The 13,127-nt window shown below is 42.5% G+C and overlaps 5 non-coding genes and 1 pseudogene across 5 annotated transcripts; all 6 read left to right on the top strand.

Moving 5' to 3' along the window:
* The first annotated feature begins 153 nt into the window (after nt 1-153).
* On the top strand, nt 154-344 carry LOC141216212 (U2 spliceosomal RNA). The gene has a single exon (XR_012285252.1). It is a non-coding gene; the product is annotated as a U2 spliceosomal RNA (small nuclear RNA).
* A 6,469-nt stretch (nt 345-6,813) lies between these two features.
* LOC141216778 (U2 spliceosomal RNA) lies at nt 6,814-6,983 on the top strand (annotated as a pseudogene).
* Nucleotides 6,984-8,104: 1,121 nt separating this feature from the next.
* Nucleotides 8,105-8,295, top strand: LOC141216213 (U2 spliceosomal RNA). Its single transcript, XR_012285253.1, has one exon. It is a non-coding gene; the product is annotated as a U2 spliceosomal RNA (small nuclear RNA).
* Nucleotides 8,296-9,416: 1,121 nt separating this feature from the next.
* On the top strand, nt 9,417-9,607 carry LOC141216214 (U2 spliceosomal RNA). Its single transcript, XR_012285254.1, has one exon. It is a non-coding gene; the product is annotated as a U2 spliceosomal RNA (small nuclear RNA).
* A 1,122-nt stretch (nt 9,608-10,729) lies between these two features.
* Nucleotides 10,730-10,920, top strand: LOC141216215 (U2 spliceosomal RNA). The gene has a single exon (XR_012285255.1). It is a non-coding gene; the product is annotated as a U2 spliceosomal RNA (small nuclear RNA).
* A 1,121-nt stretch (nt 10,921-12,041) lies between these two features.
* Nucleotides 12,042-12,232, top strand: LOC141216216 (U2 spliceosomal RNA). The gene has a single exon (XR_012285256.1). It is a non-coding gene; the product is annotated as a U2 spliceosomal RNA (small nuclear RNA).
* The last annotated feature ends 895 nt before the right edge of the window (nt 12,233-13,127 follow it).

The following is a 13,127-nucleotide window of genomic DNA, read 5'->3' on the forward strand; positions in this document are numbered from 1 at the left end:
TGGATTGCAGCAGCAGCAAGCCGAAAAGTGCAGGCATGTGAGGGATCTAGAGGTTGACAGCATGTCTTCTTAACGGGAGTCCAGGTGGCCATCTCCACAAATGGACTTTTCAGAATCCTTGGGTGGCACCGTAGTCGGAAACCAATTCTGGTTATCGCTTCTCGGCCTTTTGGCTAAGATCAAGTGTAGTATCTGTTCTTATCAGTTTAATATCTGATACGTCCCCTATCTGGGGACCATATATTAAATGGATTTTTAGAACAGGGAGATGGAAAAAGAGCTTGCTCTGTCCACTCCACGCATTGACCTGGTATTGCAGTATCTCCAGGACCGGTGCACCCCTTCTTTAATGCAGTTTCTAAAATCAGAAAGAATTGAATTCAATGCTTTTTGTTCATTTTGCTTGTTTGTCGGATTTTGGGATGGACTCTTTGGCTTTGCTTTTCTTCTCCTCATTGGATTTTTCATGTTAAAAGTTGCAGAAGCCAGATGACAAGCTCATTTTGGTTCAACTTCAGCAACTGTGCATTGCATTGCCATGTAATGTAATGTAATGCAATGCTATCTATCTAGCTCTCCCTCTATACTTCCTTTTGGATAAACAGACATATTAGGCAAGCATTTTGGAGCTTTCACCTAAATAACTACAGGTGGTGAGATAAGCTGCACAATATAATTGACCTTTCAGTATATTGTTGCACACACACCATATATTTAGCAAATGCCCTTGTTATCAACAGCAGCCTTTTAAACTCACCTGAGCTAACAGGTATGTGAGCTGGTTACTCTGCTGCGCTTAAAATTTCTTTTTTGGTTTGCTACAATGCCTTTTCTGAAACGTTGTCTCCCTCTGCTGGAACACTGACTTCTTTCATTTAATGCCTGCAGACTATAAAAGAGAAACCAACCCAAAAAGTTTGGTTGATTAGTCTGTGGCATTCTTTTAAACTGTTGCTTATGGCGGTCTCTGTGAGCTTCTCAGTGACATTCAGCCATCCAGGTATCCCGCCTGCAGTAGACGGAATGTGGCAATGGAACGCTGGCTGCGCGTGTCATAATAGGCTCTGAGCCTTTATATACCTGCGCACAGCAGCAGCCACCTTCAGTCTGCTGCTGGACAGCCAGCAGCAGCAGCAGCAGGAGAGGTAATTAATCAGCAACCCTCCTGCTAAGGGTAGACAGCTGCTCGTTCCACCCCCCCCCCCGCCTTAATTGGTTCTCCTCCCTTCCAACGGTGTTGAGGCGAGTGGGAACAGCCGGGGGTTGAGGGTACTGTGCTAAAAGAGGTGGAGTTATGCAGATCTAAAACGTGGATTGCAGCAGCAGCAAGCCGAAAAGTGCAGGCATGTGAGGGATCTAGAGGTTGACAGCATGTCTTCTTAACGGGAGTCCAGGTGGCCATCTCCACAAATGGACTTTTCAGAATCCTTGGGTGGCACCGTAGTCGGAAACCAATTCTGGTTATCGCTTCTCGGCCTTTTGGCTGCGATCTAGTGTTGGTTTTACTGGCATTGATTGTAGTTGGAAGGTGCCTGGGGTACCCCGCCTCTTGGCCTTGGGTTCGGGTCCCACTCTTGTAGTGGGGCTTAGGCCCTTGCTGCTATAAGGAGGTGGGCTTAGTCCCTGGGCAACGGGTTGCGATCCCAGCTGTACAGTCCTAGGATTGTTCAGCGACTCCTTAGTTGCGGAAATCCCCCATTATTGGTTGCGGAAATCCCCGTTTTCCTGTTGCGGAAATCCTTGTTTCACCATGGATTCAGATCCAGGTGAAATTCCGACCTATGCCCGGTTACGGCATACGGTGCGGTTTTACTTCCATGAGGGAGGTAAAGATAACAGAGGTTTACGTTTTATTGTGGATGATCTTCTTGTGAAATTTTTTTCAATCCAGAAATCCGAGATCCTGGCAATCCAAGACTACCCGAAGCGTGGTGTATACGATGTCACATTCACTGAAAAAGGTATCCACCAAGATTTTTGCCGTAAAATGAATGATCCTGATATAATTTACCAGAGAAAGCCAATCTTTAAAGGTGTTAAAATTGTCGAACATGAATTAGATGTGATAAAAACTGTAATTGTTAAAATTTACTCTCCTTATACAAAAGAAAGCGATGTTATTTCATTTTTATCCAATTATTTCAGCAAAGTGGTAAGCCATGGAAAAGTTATGAATGAGTGCGGAGTTTGGGCGTGTAAGTGGAAATTTACGGTGACATGTATTAAGGACACTTCAAGTCCGGGGGGTATAAGACTTCCCCCAGCACGTTTTAGAATTGGAAACACGAATGGTGACCTCTTTTTTAATGGAATGCCAGCATTCTGTAGGAAATGCAAAAAATACGGCCATTCTAACTGTGACATTACTTGTGTAGCCTGTGGGAGCAAAGACCATAAAACTGAAAATTGTACAACTGGAATTTTTTGTAGCAACTGTGTTTCCAGAGGTCATGCTTTTTCTCATTGTCCTTTTAGGAATACCTCAAAGAGAGCTCAAGCTGGGCAAACAGAGAGACCTTCACCCCCTGAACCAGAAAAGCCCTCACCCCCTGACCAACCCTCGGCTGGTTCGGACAAGCCCGCGGAGGAGAATGAGGGGGAGAGTATGGAAATACCGACCGTGGATGGTGAGCCATGGTGTACTGTTGGAAACTCGAAGCAAAAGAGGGAACGGCGTGGTAACCCACAAACAGAAACCCCTGCGGAGGGACCGAGGGTGGGTGCTACAGGCCAATCCTCACCTTCGAATCCTCCTGGGAATACTCAAGGGCGCGAACAGTCTGGGCCAAAAAAACGCAGGTTGCACGGAGTGGATAGGGCACCTAAGGAAGTACCCCCACCGGAACCCCCGGATGGAAGTGGGAAACCTCAAACGGTGCCTTTACAGGGTGAGGAGGTTGCCAATGTCCCACCCCCTTCAGAAATGGAGGGGGAGATGGAGATGGCTGACTCAGTGATCCTGGAAACTCCTGAAAATAAGTGGTCAACGTCTGAGACGCATGTGCTCGATACGATTCCCCCAGATGGTGCCTCGATAGGGGTCCAAATGGGGGTTCGTGAGCAAAGAGGCAGGCAATACGACCAAGCAGAGTTGGACAGAATGGAACAAGAGTATATCCTGGGAGGTCTACGGTCTGGGACACTAACAGATGAGGAGTCCTCCGTGACGGGCTCTCTGTTGACGATCAATGATCCCTCATCTCCTGGAATAGAAATATAAACCAGCTGAGGTAAGAGTTTGAAAGAATGCTAAATTTCCTTTTTTTCTCTTATGGCAGGGATTAGTGGTTTTTCTCTTAACGCTAGAGGGTTGAAAACTAAGACCAGAAGAGTTGCTCTCTTTGATTTTTTATCCTCTCTAACAGCTACAGTTTTCTTTTTACAGGAATGCTGCATCCCACACAGTTTAAATTATACAGAATATGAGACTGATTGGGCACATGGACCCTCAGTATGGTCAGGATCAAACGGGTCCAGGTCAGCAGGGGTCGCCATTCTTTTTAAAGGGAATGTTTTTATTGACTCTGTTCAAGAGGTTTTACCAGGTAGAATTTTATTAGTAAAAGCTTTTATTGATGGTTTTAAATGGCAATTTTTAAACTTTTATGGAGCCACAGATAAGCAAGAAAGAGCTGATATGTTGAATATGTTACCCTTATTTATTAATGATTCTGTCCCTCTTATTTTATCAGGAGATTTTAACTGCATTTTAGGTGGAGAAAAAAGGTTCTCAAGCTCCACAAGTAGGAATTATGATAAAACGTCTTTTATGTTAAAAAATGTCATACAAGATTTTAATTTAACAGATGTTTTTAAGGAGTGTAATAAAGACTTGCCTGCAGAGGAATGGGTAACCTGGAGCAACGTGAATTGTAGCTCCAGGATTGATTTTATTTTCTGCTCTAAAAATGTATTGCCTTTTAAATGTGAGCTTTTATCTAATGTTTTTTCTGATCACAAACTTTTATCCTTTTATGTGAAATGTAATGATTTTAAGAAAAAAGGAAAAGGTACCTGGAAGTTAAACATTTCCCTTTTAGAAGACCCCCAAGTTTTATCTGATTTTACTGAATTTTATTTACATTTTAAAAGAATAAGAGACCCCCATATCCCTATAAGTAGGTGGTGGGAAAAGATGAAAAAGAACATAAGAGATTTTTTTATGAAGGTTGGGGTCCAGAAAGCTAGAGAGAAAAGAGAATTTTATTGGCAACTCAACACTAGATTGGAGACCTTATATAAATTGAAGAGCCATGAGATTGAAGTAGATAAACAAATTAGTGACTTAAAAAGTGAAATTCAGCATACCTTGGAACAGAGAGGTAAAGAGTTAATTTTCCATGCAAAGGTCCAACATGTTGAAAATAATGAAACCTGTTCACGATATTTTTTTAAATGTATGGTGAAAAATCGTGTTTTTATTGAATCAATGGAAGGTAAACAAGACATAGAGGGTATTTTAGCTAAAGTGCATGAATTTTATTCCGAGCTTTTTAACACAAAATCTGTTGATGACCATTTTATGAAAAGTACTTTGGATGAAATTACAACTGTTTTAGACCCTGTCTCACAAGATGTTTTATTACAGAGTCTAACTGAAGATGAGATATCTGAGACCATAAGAAGCTTTAAGTCTGGTAAAGTACCGGGGCCTGATGGTATACCCATAGAATTTTATAAGGTTTTTTATGATATTTTACAGGAGGATTTATTTTATGTTTTTAGTGAGGTTTTTAATACAAAAACCCTACCGAACTCCTGGAAGAAAGGTGAGGTCTCCCTTATATACAAAAAGGAAGACAAAACGCAACTAAGAAATTGGAGACCTATCACCCTTCTAAATTGTGATTACAAAATAATGGCAAAAATTTGTGCAAATAGACTTAAAAAGGTAATAGGTAACATAATCCACCCAAACCAAGTGTGTGGCATACCAGGAAGGAGTGTTTGGGAAAATTTGAATCTAATCAAAGATGTAATAGATGACACAAAGTCGAGGGGAAATAAGCTGGCGGTCCTGTCTCTCGACTTTGAAAAAGCATTTGATAGAGTGTCACACCAATTCCTTTTTAATGTTTTAGCTAAAATGGGTATACCAGAAGGTTTTTTATGCTCTCTCAAAGCATTTTATCATGGTTGCACTAGTAAGGTTTTAGTAAATGGTTTTAAGACAAGTGATGTGTTTTTAAATTCTGGTGTAAAACAAGGTTGCCCTCTGTCCCCCTTGTTATTTATTTGTGCCCTTGAACCCCTACTCAGTGTCTTAAGGAGAGACAAGCAAATCCGAGGCGTCCATTTGCCAGGTGGGGGAGGGCTAGAAGCAAAAGTTACTGGATATATGGATGATGTAGCCATAACATGTAAAGATGCCCTGTCTATCCGGAAAACACTACGGCAAGTGGAATACTTCTGTGGTGGATCTGGTTTTAAAGTAAATTTTAATAAAAGCTGTATTTTAAATGTGGGGAATATGATTTTAAATGATGTACCGGTTCCTGAATGTGACTCTGTAAAGATTCTAGGTGTGATTTTTAACGAAACAAACAAAGGTAAAGAAAGCTGGGATCTTGTGGCACAAAAGGTAAATCAAAAACTATGTATGTGGAGGTTGAGGAAATTAACAATGGAAGGGAAGGTACTAGTTATAAAAATGGTAATTGTGCCTTTGTTATTGTACTTAAGTTTGGTGTCCCCCCCCCCCCCCACACATACCTTTACGAAAATAATCAAAGCTTGTTTCACTTTTTTCTGGAGCTCCAAGATGGAGAAATTGAAAAGAGAGTTAGTGGTCAAGCCTAAAGAGAAAGGCGGTAAAGATTTCCCCGATTTTAGAGCTTTTGTTTTAATAAGATTTTTTGTTTTATGTTTTAATGCACTGTCGAAAAATAGTTATTGGTCATATTTTATCCGTTTTAACACAGGTTATTTTATGAAACGTCATGGATGGTTTGAAACAGTTTTAAGTTCCCCATATGCTCTTAATACACCAGAAAGCTATAAGATTTTAGGAACTATTGTAAACACGTATGACTTAAAAGGGAAAAGTGCAGAAGACTTAAGAGATAGCAAAATGATTTTAAATGGTTTCAAACAAAAGGAATCAATTGCACAGATTGGGAATTTTAATGATAATAAATGTACTGACATATGGAAAGTTATTAATGAACCCTATCTTTTTAATTCCCAGAAGGACCTGGCCTGGAGCTGTGTGCATGATTGTCTTCCATGTCGGGCATTCCAACACCGAAGAGGACTCGTGAGAACTGCCAGATGTCCAAGACAAAGATGCCTCGGAGATGAGACTGTTTTACATGTTTTATGGACTTGTCACTTTGCACGACAAACATGGACTACAATATTTCCTTTGCTTCAAAAAATGACAAACATTAAGGATCTTACTTTTGAAACTGTCTTATTTGGTCGTGTGGAGTGCCCCAACGCCAGCAAGAGGATCATCGCATGGAAGACAATCAGTACCATCAAAGAAGCTCTATGGAAGGCCAGGAACATCCTTCTTTTTAAACACGATGTTTTATCTGTGAAAGATGTTTTAGAGTTGGCTTTCAGTGAAATGTATATGTATTATTTATTGGATAAAAAGAGAAATGTAATTTTATCAAAACAATGGCTGGTAAAAGAATGGAACACAGCAATCTAAACACATTGTCTGTATTTTAATGTAATTTTATTGCCTTATTGAACTGAAATCAATTTATGTACGAATGTATTTTAAAATGTAATGATTTTATGTTCATATCTAATGTATTGTAATTAAGTTTTATCCAATAAACGGGTGTGCCTATGTTTGGGTACATTCCAAGTCAAAAAAATCTGTTCTTATCAGTTTAATATCTGATACGTCCCCTATCTGGGGACCATATATTAAATGGATTTTTAGAACAGGGAGATGGAAAAAGAGCTTGCTCTGTCCACTCCACGCATTGACCTGGTATTGCAGTATCTCCAGGACCGGTGCACCCCTTCTTTAATGCAGTTTCTAAAATCAGAAAGAATTGAATTCAATGCTTTTTGTTCATTTTGCTTGTTTGTCGGATTTTGGGATGGACTCTTTGGCTTTGCTTTTCTTCTCCTCATTGGATTTTTCATGTTAAAAGTTGCAGAAGCCAGATGACAAGCTCATTTTGGTTCAACTTCAGCAACTGTGCATTGCATTGCCATGTAATGTAATGTAATGCAATGCTATCTATCTAGCTCTCCCTCTATACTTCCTTTTGGATAAACAGACATATTAGGCAAGCATTTTGGAGCTTTCACCTAAATAACTACAGGTGGTGAGATAAGCTGCACAATATAATTGACCTTTCAGTATATTGTTGCACACACACCATCTATTTAGCAAATGCCCTTGTTATCAACAGCAGCCTTTTAAACTCACCTGAGCTAACAGGTATGTGAGCTGGTTACTCTGCTGCGCTTAAAATTTCTTTTTTGGTTTGCTACAATGCCTTTTCTGAAACGTTGTCTCCCTCTGCTGGAACACTGACTTCTTTCATTTAATGCCTGCAGACTATAAAAGAGAAACCAACCCAAAAAGTTTGGTTGATTAGTCTGTGGCATTCTTTTAAACTGTTGCTTATGGCGGTCTCTGTGAGCTTCTCAGTGACATTCAGCCATCCAGGTATCCCGCCTGCAGTAGACGGAATGTGGCAATGGAACGCTGGCTGCGCGTGTCATAATAGGCTCTGAGCCTTTATATACCTGCGCACAGCAGCAGCCACCTTCAGTCTGCTGCTGGACAGCCAGCAGCAGCAGCAGCAGGAGAGGTAATTAATCAGCAACCCTCCTGCTAAGGGTAGACAGCTGCTCGTTCCACCCCCCCCCCCGCCTTAATTGGTTCTCCTCCCTTCCAACGGTGTTGAGGCGGGTGGGAACAGCCGGGGGTTGAGGGTACTGTGCTAAAAGAGGTGGAGTTATGCAGATCTAAAACGCGTGGATTGCAGCAGCAGCAAGCCGAAAAGTGCAGGCATGTGAGGGATCTAGAGGTTGACAGCATGTCTTCTTAACGGGAGTCCAGGTGGCCATCTCCACAAATGGACTTTTCAGAATCCTTGGGTGGCACCGTAGTCGGAAACCAATTCTGGTTATCGCTTCTCGGCCTTTTGGCTAAGATCAAGTGTAGTATCTGTTCTTATCAGTTTAATATCTGATACGTCCCCTATCTGGGGACCATATATTAAATGGATTTTTAGAACAGGGAGATGGAAAAAGAGCTTGCTCTGTCCACTCCACGCATTGACCTGGTATTGCAGTATCTCCAGGACCGGTGCACCCCTTCTTTAATGCAGTTTCTAAAATCAGAAAGAATTGAATTCAATGCTTTTTGTTCATTTTGCTTGTTTGTCGGATTTTGGGATGGACTCTTTGGCTTTGCTTTTCTTCTCCTCATTGGATTTTTCATGTTAAAAGTTGCAGAAGCCAGATGACAAGCTCATTTTGGTTCAACTTCAGCAACTGTGCATTGCATTGCCATGTAATGTAATGTAATGCAATGCTATCTATCTAGCTCTCCCTCTATACTTCCTTTTGGATAAACAGACATATTAGGCAAGCATTTTGGAGCTTTCACCTAAATAACTACAGGTGGTGAGATAAGCTGCACAATATAATTGACCTTTCAGTATATTGTTGCACACACACCATCTATTTAGCAAATGCCCTTGTTATCAACAGCAGCCTTTTAAACTCACCTGAGCTAACAGGTATGTGAGCTGGTTACTCTGCTGCGCTTAAAATTTCTTTTTTGGTTTGCTACAATGCCTTTTCTGAAACGTTGTCTCCCTCTGCTGGAACACTGACTTCTTTCATTTAATGCCTGCAGACTATAAAAGAGAAACCAACCCAAAAAGTTTGGTTGATTAGTCTGTGGCATTCTTTTAAACTGTTGCTTATGGCGGTCTCTGTGAGCTTCTCAGTGACATTCAGCCATCCAGGTATCCCGCCTGCAGTAGACGGAATGTGGCAATGGAACGCTGGCTGCGCGTGTCATAATAGGCTCTGAGCCTTTATATACCTGCGCACAGCAGCAGCCACCTTCAGTCTGCTGCTGGACAGCCAGCAGCAGCAGCAGCAGGAGAGGTAATTAATCAGCAACCCTCCTGCTAAGGGTAGACAGCTGCTCGTTCCACCCCCCCCCCCGCCTTAATTGGTTCTCCTCCCTTCCAACGGTGTTGAGGCGGGTGGGAACAGCCGGGGGTTGAGGGTACTGTGCTAAAAGAGGTGGAGTTATGCAGATCTAAAACGCGTGGATTGCAGCAGCAGCAAGCCGAAAAGTGCAGGCATGTGAGGGATCTAGAGGTTGACAGCATGTCTTCTTAACGGGAGTCCAGGTGGCCATCTCCACAAATGGACTTTTCAGAATCATTGGGTGGCACCGTAGTCGGAAACCAATTCTGGTTATCGCTTCTCGGCCTTTTGGCTAAGATCAAGTGTAGTATCTGTTCTTATCAGTTTAATATCTGATACGTCCCCTATCTGGGGACCATATATTAAATGGATTTTTAGAACAGGGAGATGGAAAAAGAGCTTGCTCTGTCCACTCCACGCATTGACCTGGTATTGCAGTATCTCCAGGACCGGTGCACCCCTTCTTTAATGCAGTTTCAAAAATCAGAAAGAATTGAATTCAATGCTTTTTGTTCATTTTGCTTGTTTGTCGGATTTTGGGATGGACTCTTTGGCTTTGATTTTCTTCTCCTCATTGGATTTTTCATGTTAAAAGTTGCAGAAGCCAGATGACAAGCTCATTTTGGTTCAACTTCAGCAACTGTGCATTGCATTGCCATGTAATGTAATGTAATGCAATGCTATCTATCTAGCTCTCCCTCTATACTTCCTTTTGGATAAACAGACATATTAGGCAAGCATTTTGGAGCTTTCACCTAAATAACTACAGGTGGTGAGATAAGCTGCACAATATAATTGACCTTTCAGTATATTGTTGCACACACACCATCTATTTAGCAAATGCCCTTGTTATCAACAGCAGCCTTTTAAACTCACCTGAGCTAACAGGTATGTGAGCTGGTTACTCTGCTGCGCTTAAAATTTCTTTTTTGGTTTGCTACAATGCCTTTTCTGAAACGTTGTCTCCCTCTGCTGGAACACTGACTTCTTTCATTTAATGCCTGCAGACTATAAAAGAGAAACCAACCCAAAAAGTTTGGTTGATTAGTCTGTGGCATTCTTTTAAACTGTTGCTTATGGCGGTCTCTGTGAGCTTCTCAGTGACATTCAGCCATCCAGGTATCCCGCCTGCAGTAGACGGAATGTGGCAATGGAACGCTGGCTGCGCGTGTCATAATAGGCTCTGAGCCTTTATATACCTGCGCACAGCAGCAGCCACCTTCAGTCTGCTGCTGGACAGCCAGCAGCAGCAGCAGCAGGAGAGATAATTAATCAGCAACCCTCCTGCTAAGGGTAGACAGCTGCTCGTTCCACCCCCCCCCCCCGCCTTAATTGGTTCTCCTCCCTTCCAACGGTGTTGAGGCGGGTGGGAACAGCCGGGGGTTGAGGGTACTGTGCTAAAAGAGGTGGAGTTATGCAGATCTAAAATGCGTGGATTGCAGCAGCAGCAAGCCAAAAAGTGCAGGCATGTGAGGGATCTAGAGGTTGACAGCATGTCTTCTTAACGGGAGTCCAGGTGGCCATCTCCACAAATGGACTTTTCAGAATCCTTGGGTGGCACCGTAGTCTGAAACCAATTCTGGTTATCGCTTCTCGGCCTTTTGGCTAAGATCAAGTGTAGTATCTGTTCTTATCAGTTTAATATCTGATACGTCCCCTATCTGGGGACCATATATTAAATGGATTTTTAGAACAGGGAGATGGAAAAAGAGCTTGCTCTGTCCACTCCACGCATTGACCTGGTATTGCAGTATCTCCAGGACCGGTGCACCCCTTCTTTAATGCAGTTTCTAAAATCAGAAAGAATTGAATTCAATGCTTTTTGTTCATTTTGCTTGTTTGTCGGATTTTGGGATGGACTCTTTGGCTTTGCTTTTCTTCTCCTCATTGGATTTTTCATGTTAAAAGTTGCAGAAGCCAGATGACAAGCTCATTTTGGTTCAACTTCAGCAACTGTGCATTGCATTGCCATGTAATGTAATGTAATGCAATGCTATCTATCTAGCTCTCCCTCTATACTTCCTTTTGGATAAACAGACATATTAGGCAAGCATTTTGGAGCTTTCACCTAAATAACTACAGGTGGTGAGATAAGCTGCACAATATAATTGACCTTTCAGTATATTGTTGCACACACACCATCTATTTAGCAAATGCCCTTGTTATCAACAGCAGCCTTTTAAACTCACCTGAGCTAACAGGTATGTGAGCTGGTTACTCTGCTGCGCTTAAAATTTCTTTTTTGGTTTGCTACAATGCCTTTTCTGAAACGTTGTCTCCCTCTGCTGGAACACTGACTTCTTTCATTTAATGCCTGCAGACTATAAAAGAGAAACCAACCCAAAAAGTTTGGTTGATTAGTCTGTGGCATTCTTTTAAACTGTTGCTTATGGCGGTCTCTGTGAGCTTCTCAGTGACATTCAGCCATCCAGGTATCCCGCCTGCAGTAGACGGAATGTGGCAATGGAACGCTGGCTGCGCGTGTCATAATAGGCTCTGAGCCTTTATATACCTGCGCACAGCAGCAGCCACCTTCAGTCTGCTGCTGGACAGCCAGCAGCAGCAGCAGCAGGAGAGGTAATTAATCAGCAACCCTCCTGCTAAGGGTAGACAGCTGCTCGTTCCACCCCCCCCCCCGCCTTAATTGGTTCTCCTCCCTTCCAACGGTGTTGAGGCGGGTGGGAACAGCCGGGGGTTGAGGGTACTGTGCTAAAAGAGGTGGAGTTATGCAGATCTAAAACGCGTGGATTGCAGCAGCAGCAAGCCGAAAAGTGCAGGCATGTGAGGGATCTAGAGGTTGACAGCATGTCTTCTTAACGGGAGTCCAGGTGGCCATCTCCACAAATGGACTTTTCAGAATCATTGGGTGGCACCGTAGTCGGAAACCAATTCTGGTTATCGCTTCTCGGCCTTTTGGCTAAGATCAAGTGTAGTATCTGTTCTTATCAGTTTAATATCTGATACGTCCCCTATCTGGGGACCATATATTAAATGGATTTTTAGAACAGGGAGATGGAAAAAGAGCTTGCTCTGTCCACTCCACGCATTGACCTGGTATTGCAGTATCTCCAGGACCGGTGCACCCCTTCTTTAATGCAGTTTCAAAAATCAGAAAGAATTGAATTCAATGCTTTTTGTTCATTTTGCTTGTTTGTCGGATTTTGGGATGGACTCTTTGGCTTTGATTTTCTTCTCCTCATTGGATTTTTCATGTTAAAAGTTGCAGAAGCCAGATGACAAGCTCATTTTGGTTCAACTTCAGCAACTGTGCATTGCATTGCCATGTAATGTAATGTAATGCAATGCTATCTATCTAGCTCTCCCTCTATACTTCCTTTTGGATAAACAGACATATTAGGCAAGCATTTTGGAGCTTTCACCTAAATAACTACAGGTGGTGAGATAAGCTGCACAATATAATTGACCTTTCAGTATATTGTTGCACACACACCATCTATTTAGCAAATGCCCTTGTTATCAACAGCAGCCTTTTAAACTCACCTGAGCTAACAGGTATGTGAGCTGGTTACTCTGCTGCGCTTAAAATTTCTTTTTTGGTTTGCTACAATGCCTTTTCTGAAACGTTGTCTCCCTCTGCTGGAACATTGACTTCTTTCATTTAATGCCTGCAGACTATAAAAGAGAAACCAACCCAAAAAGTTTGGTTGATTAGTCTGTGGCATTCTTTTAAACTGTTGCTTATGGCGGTCTCTGTGAGCTTCTCAGTGACATTCAGCCATCCAGGTATCCCGCCTGCAGTAGACGGAATGTGGCAATGGAACGCTGGCTGCGCGTGTCATAATAGGCTCTGAGCCTTTATATACCTGCGCACAGCAGCAGCCACCTTCAGTCTGCTGCTGGACAGCCAGCAGCAGCAGCAGCAGGAGAGGTAATTAATCAGCAACCCTCCTGCTAAGGGTAGACAGCTGCTCGTTCCACCCCCCCCCCCCGCCTTAATTGGTTCTCCTCCCTTCCAACGGTGT

This window comes from Phyllobates terribilis, unplaced genomic scaffold (assembly GCF_046119375.1).
Source record: "Phyllobates terribilis strain yellow unplaced genomic scaffold, ASM4611937v1 Scaffold_236__1_contigs__length_3049075, whole genome shotgun sequence".
Lineage (NCBI taxonomy): Eukaryota > Metazoa > Chordata > Amphibia > Anura > Dendrobatidae > Phyllobates > Phyllobates terribilis.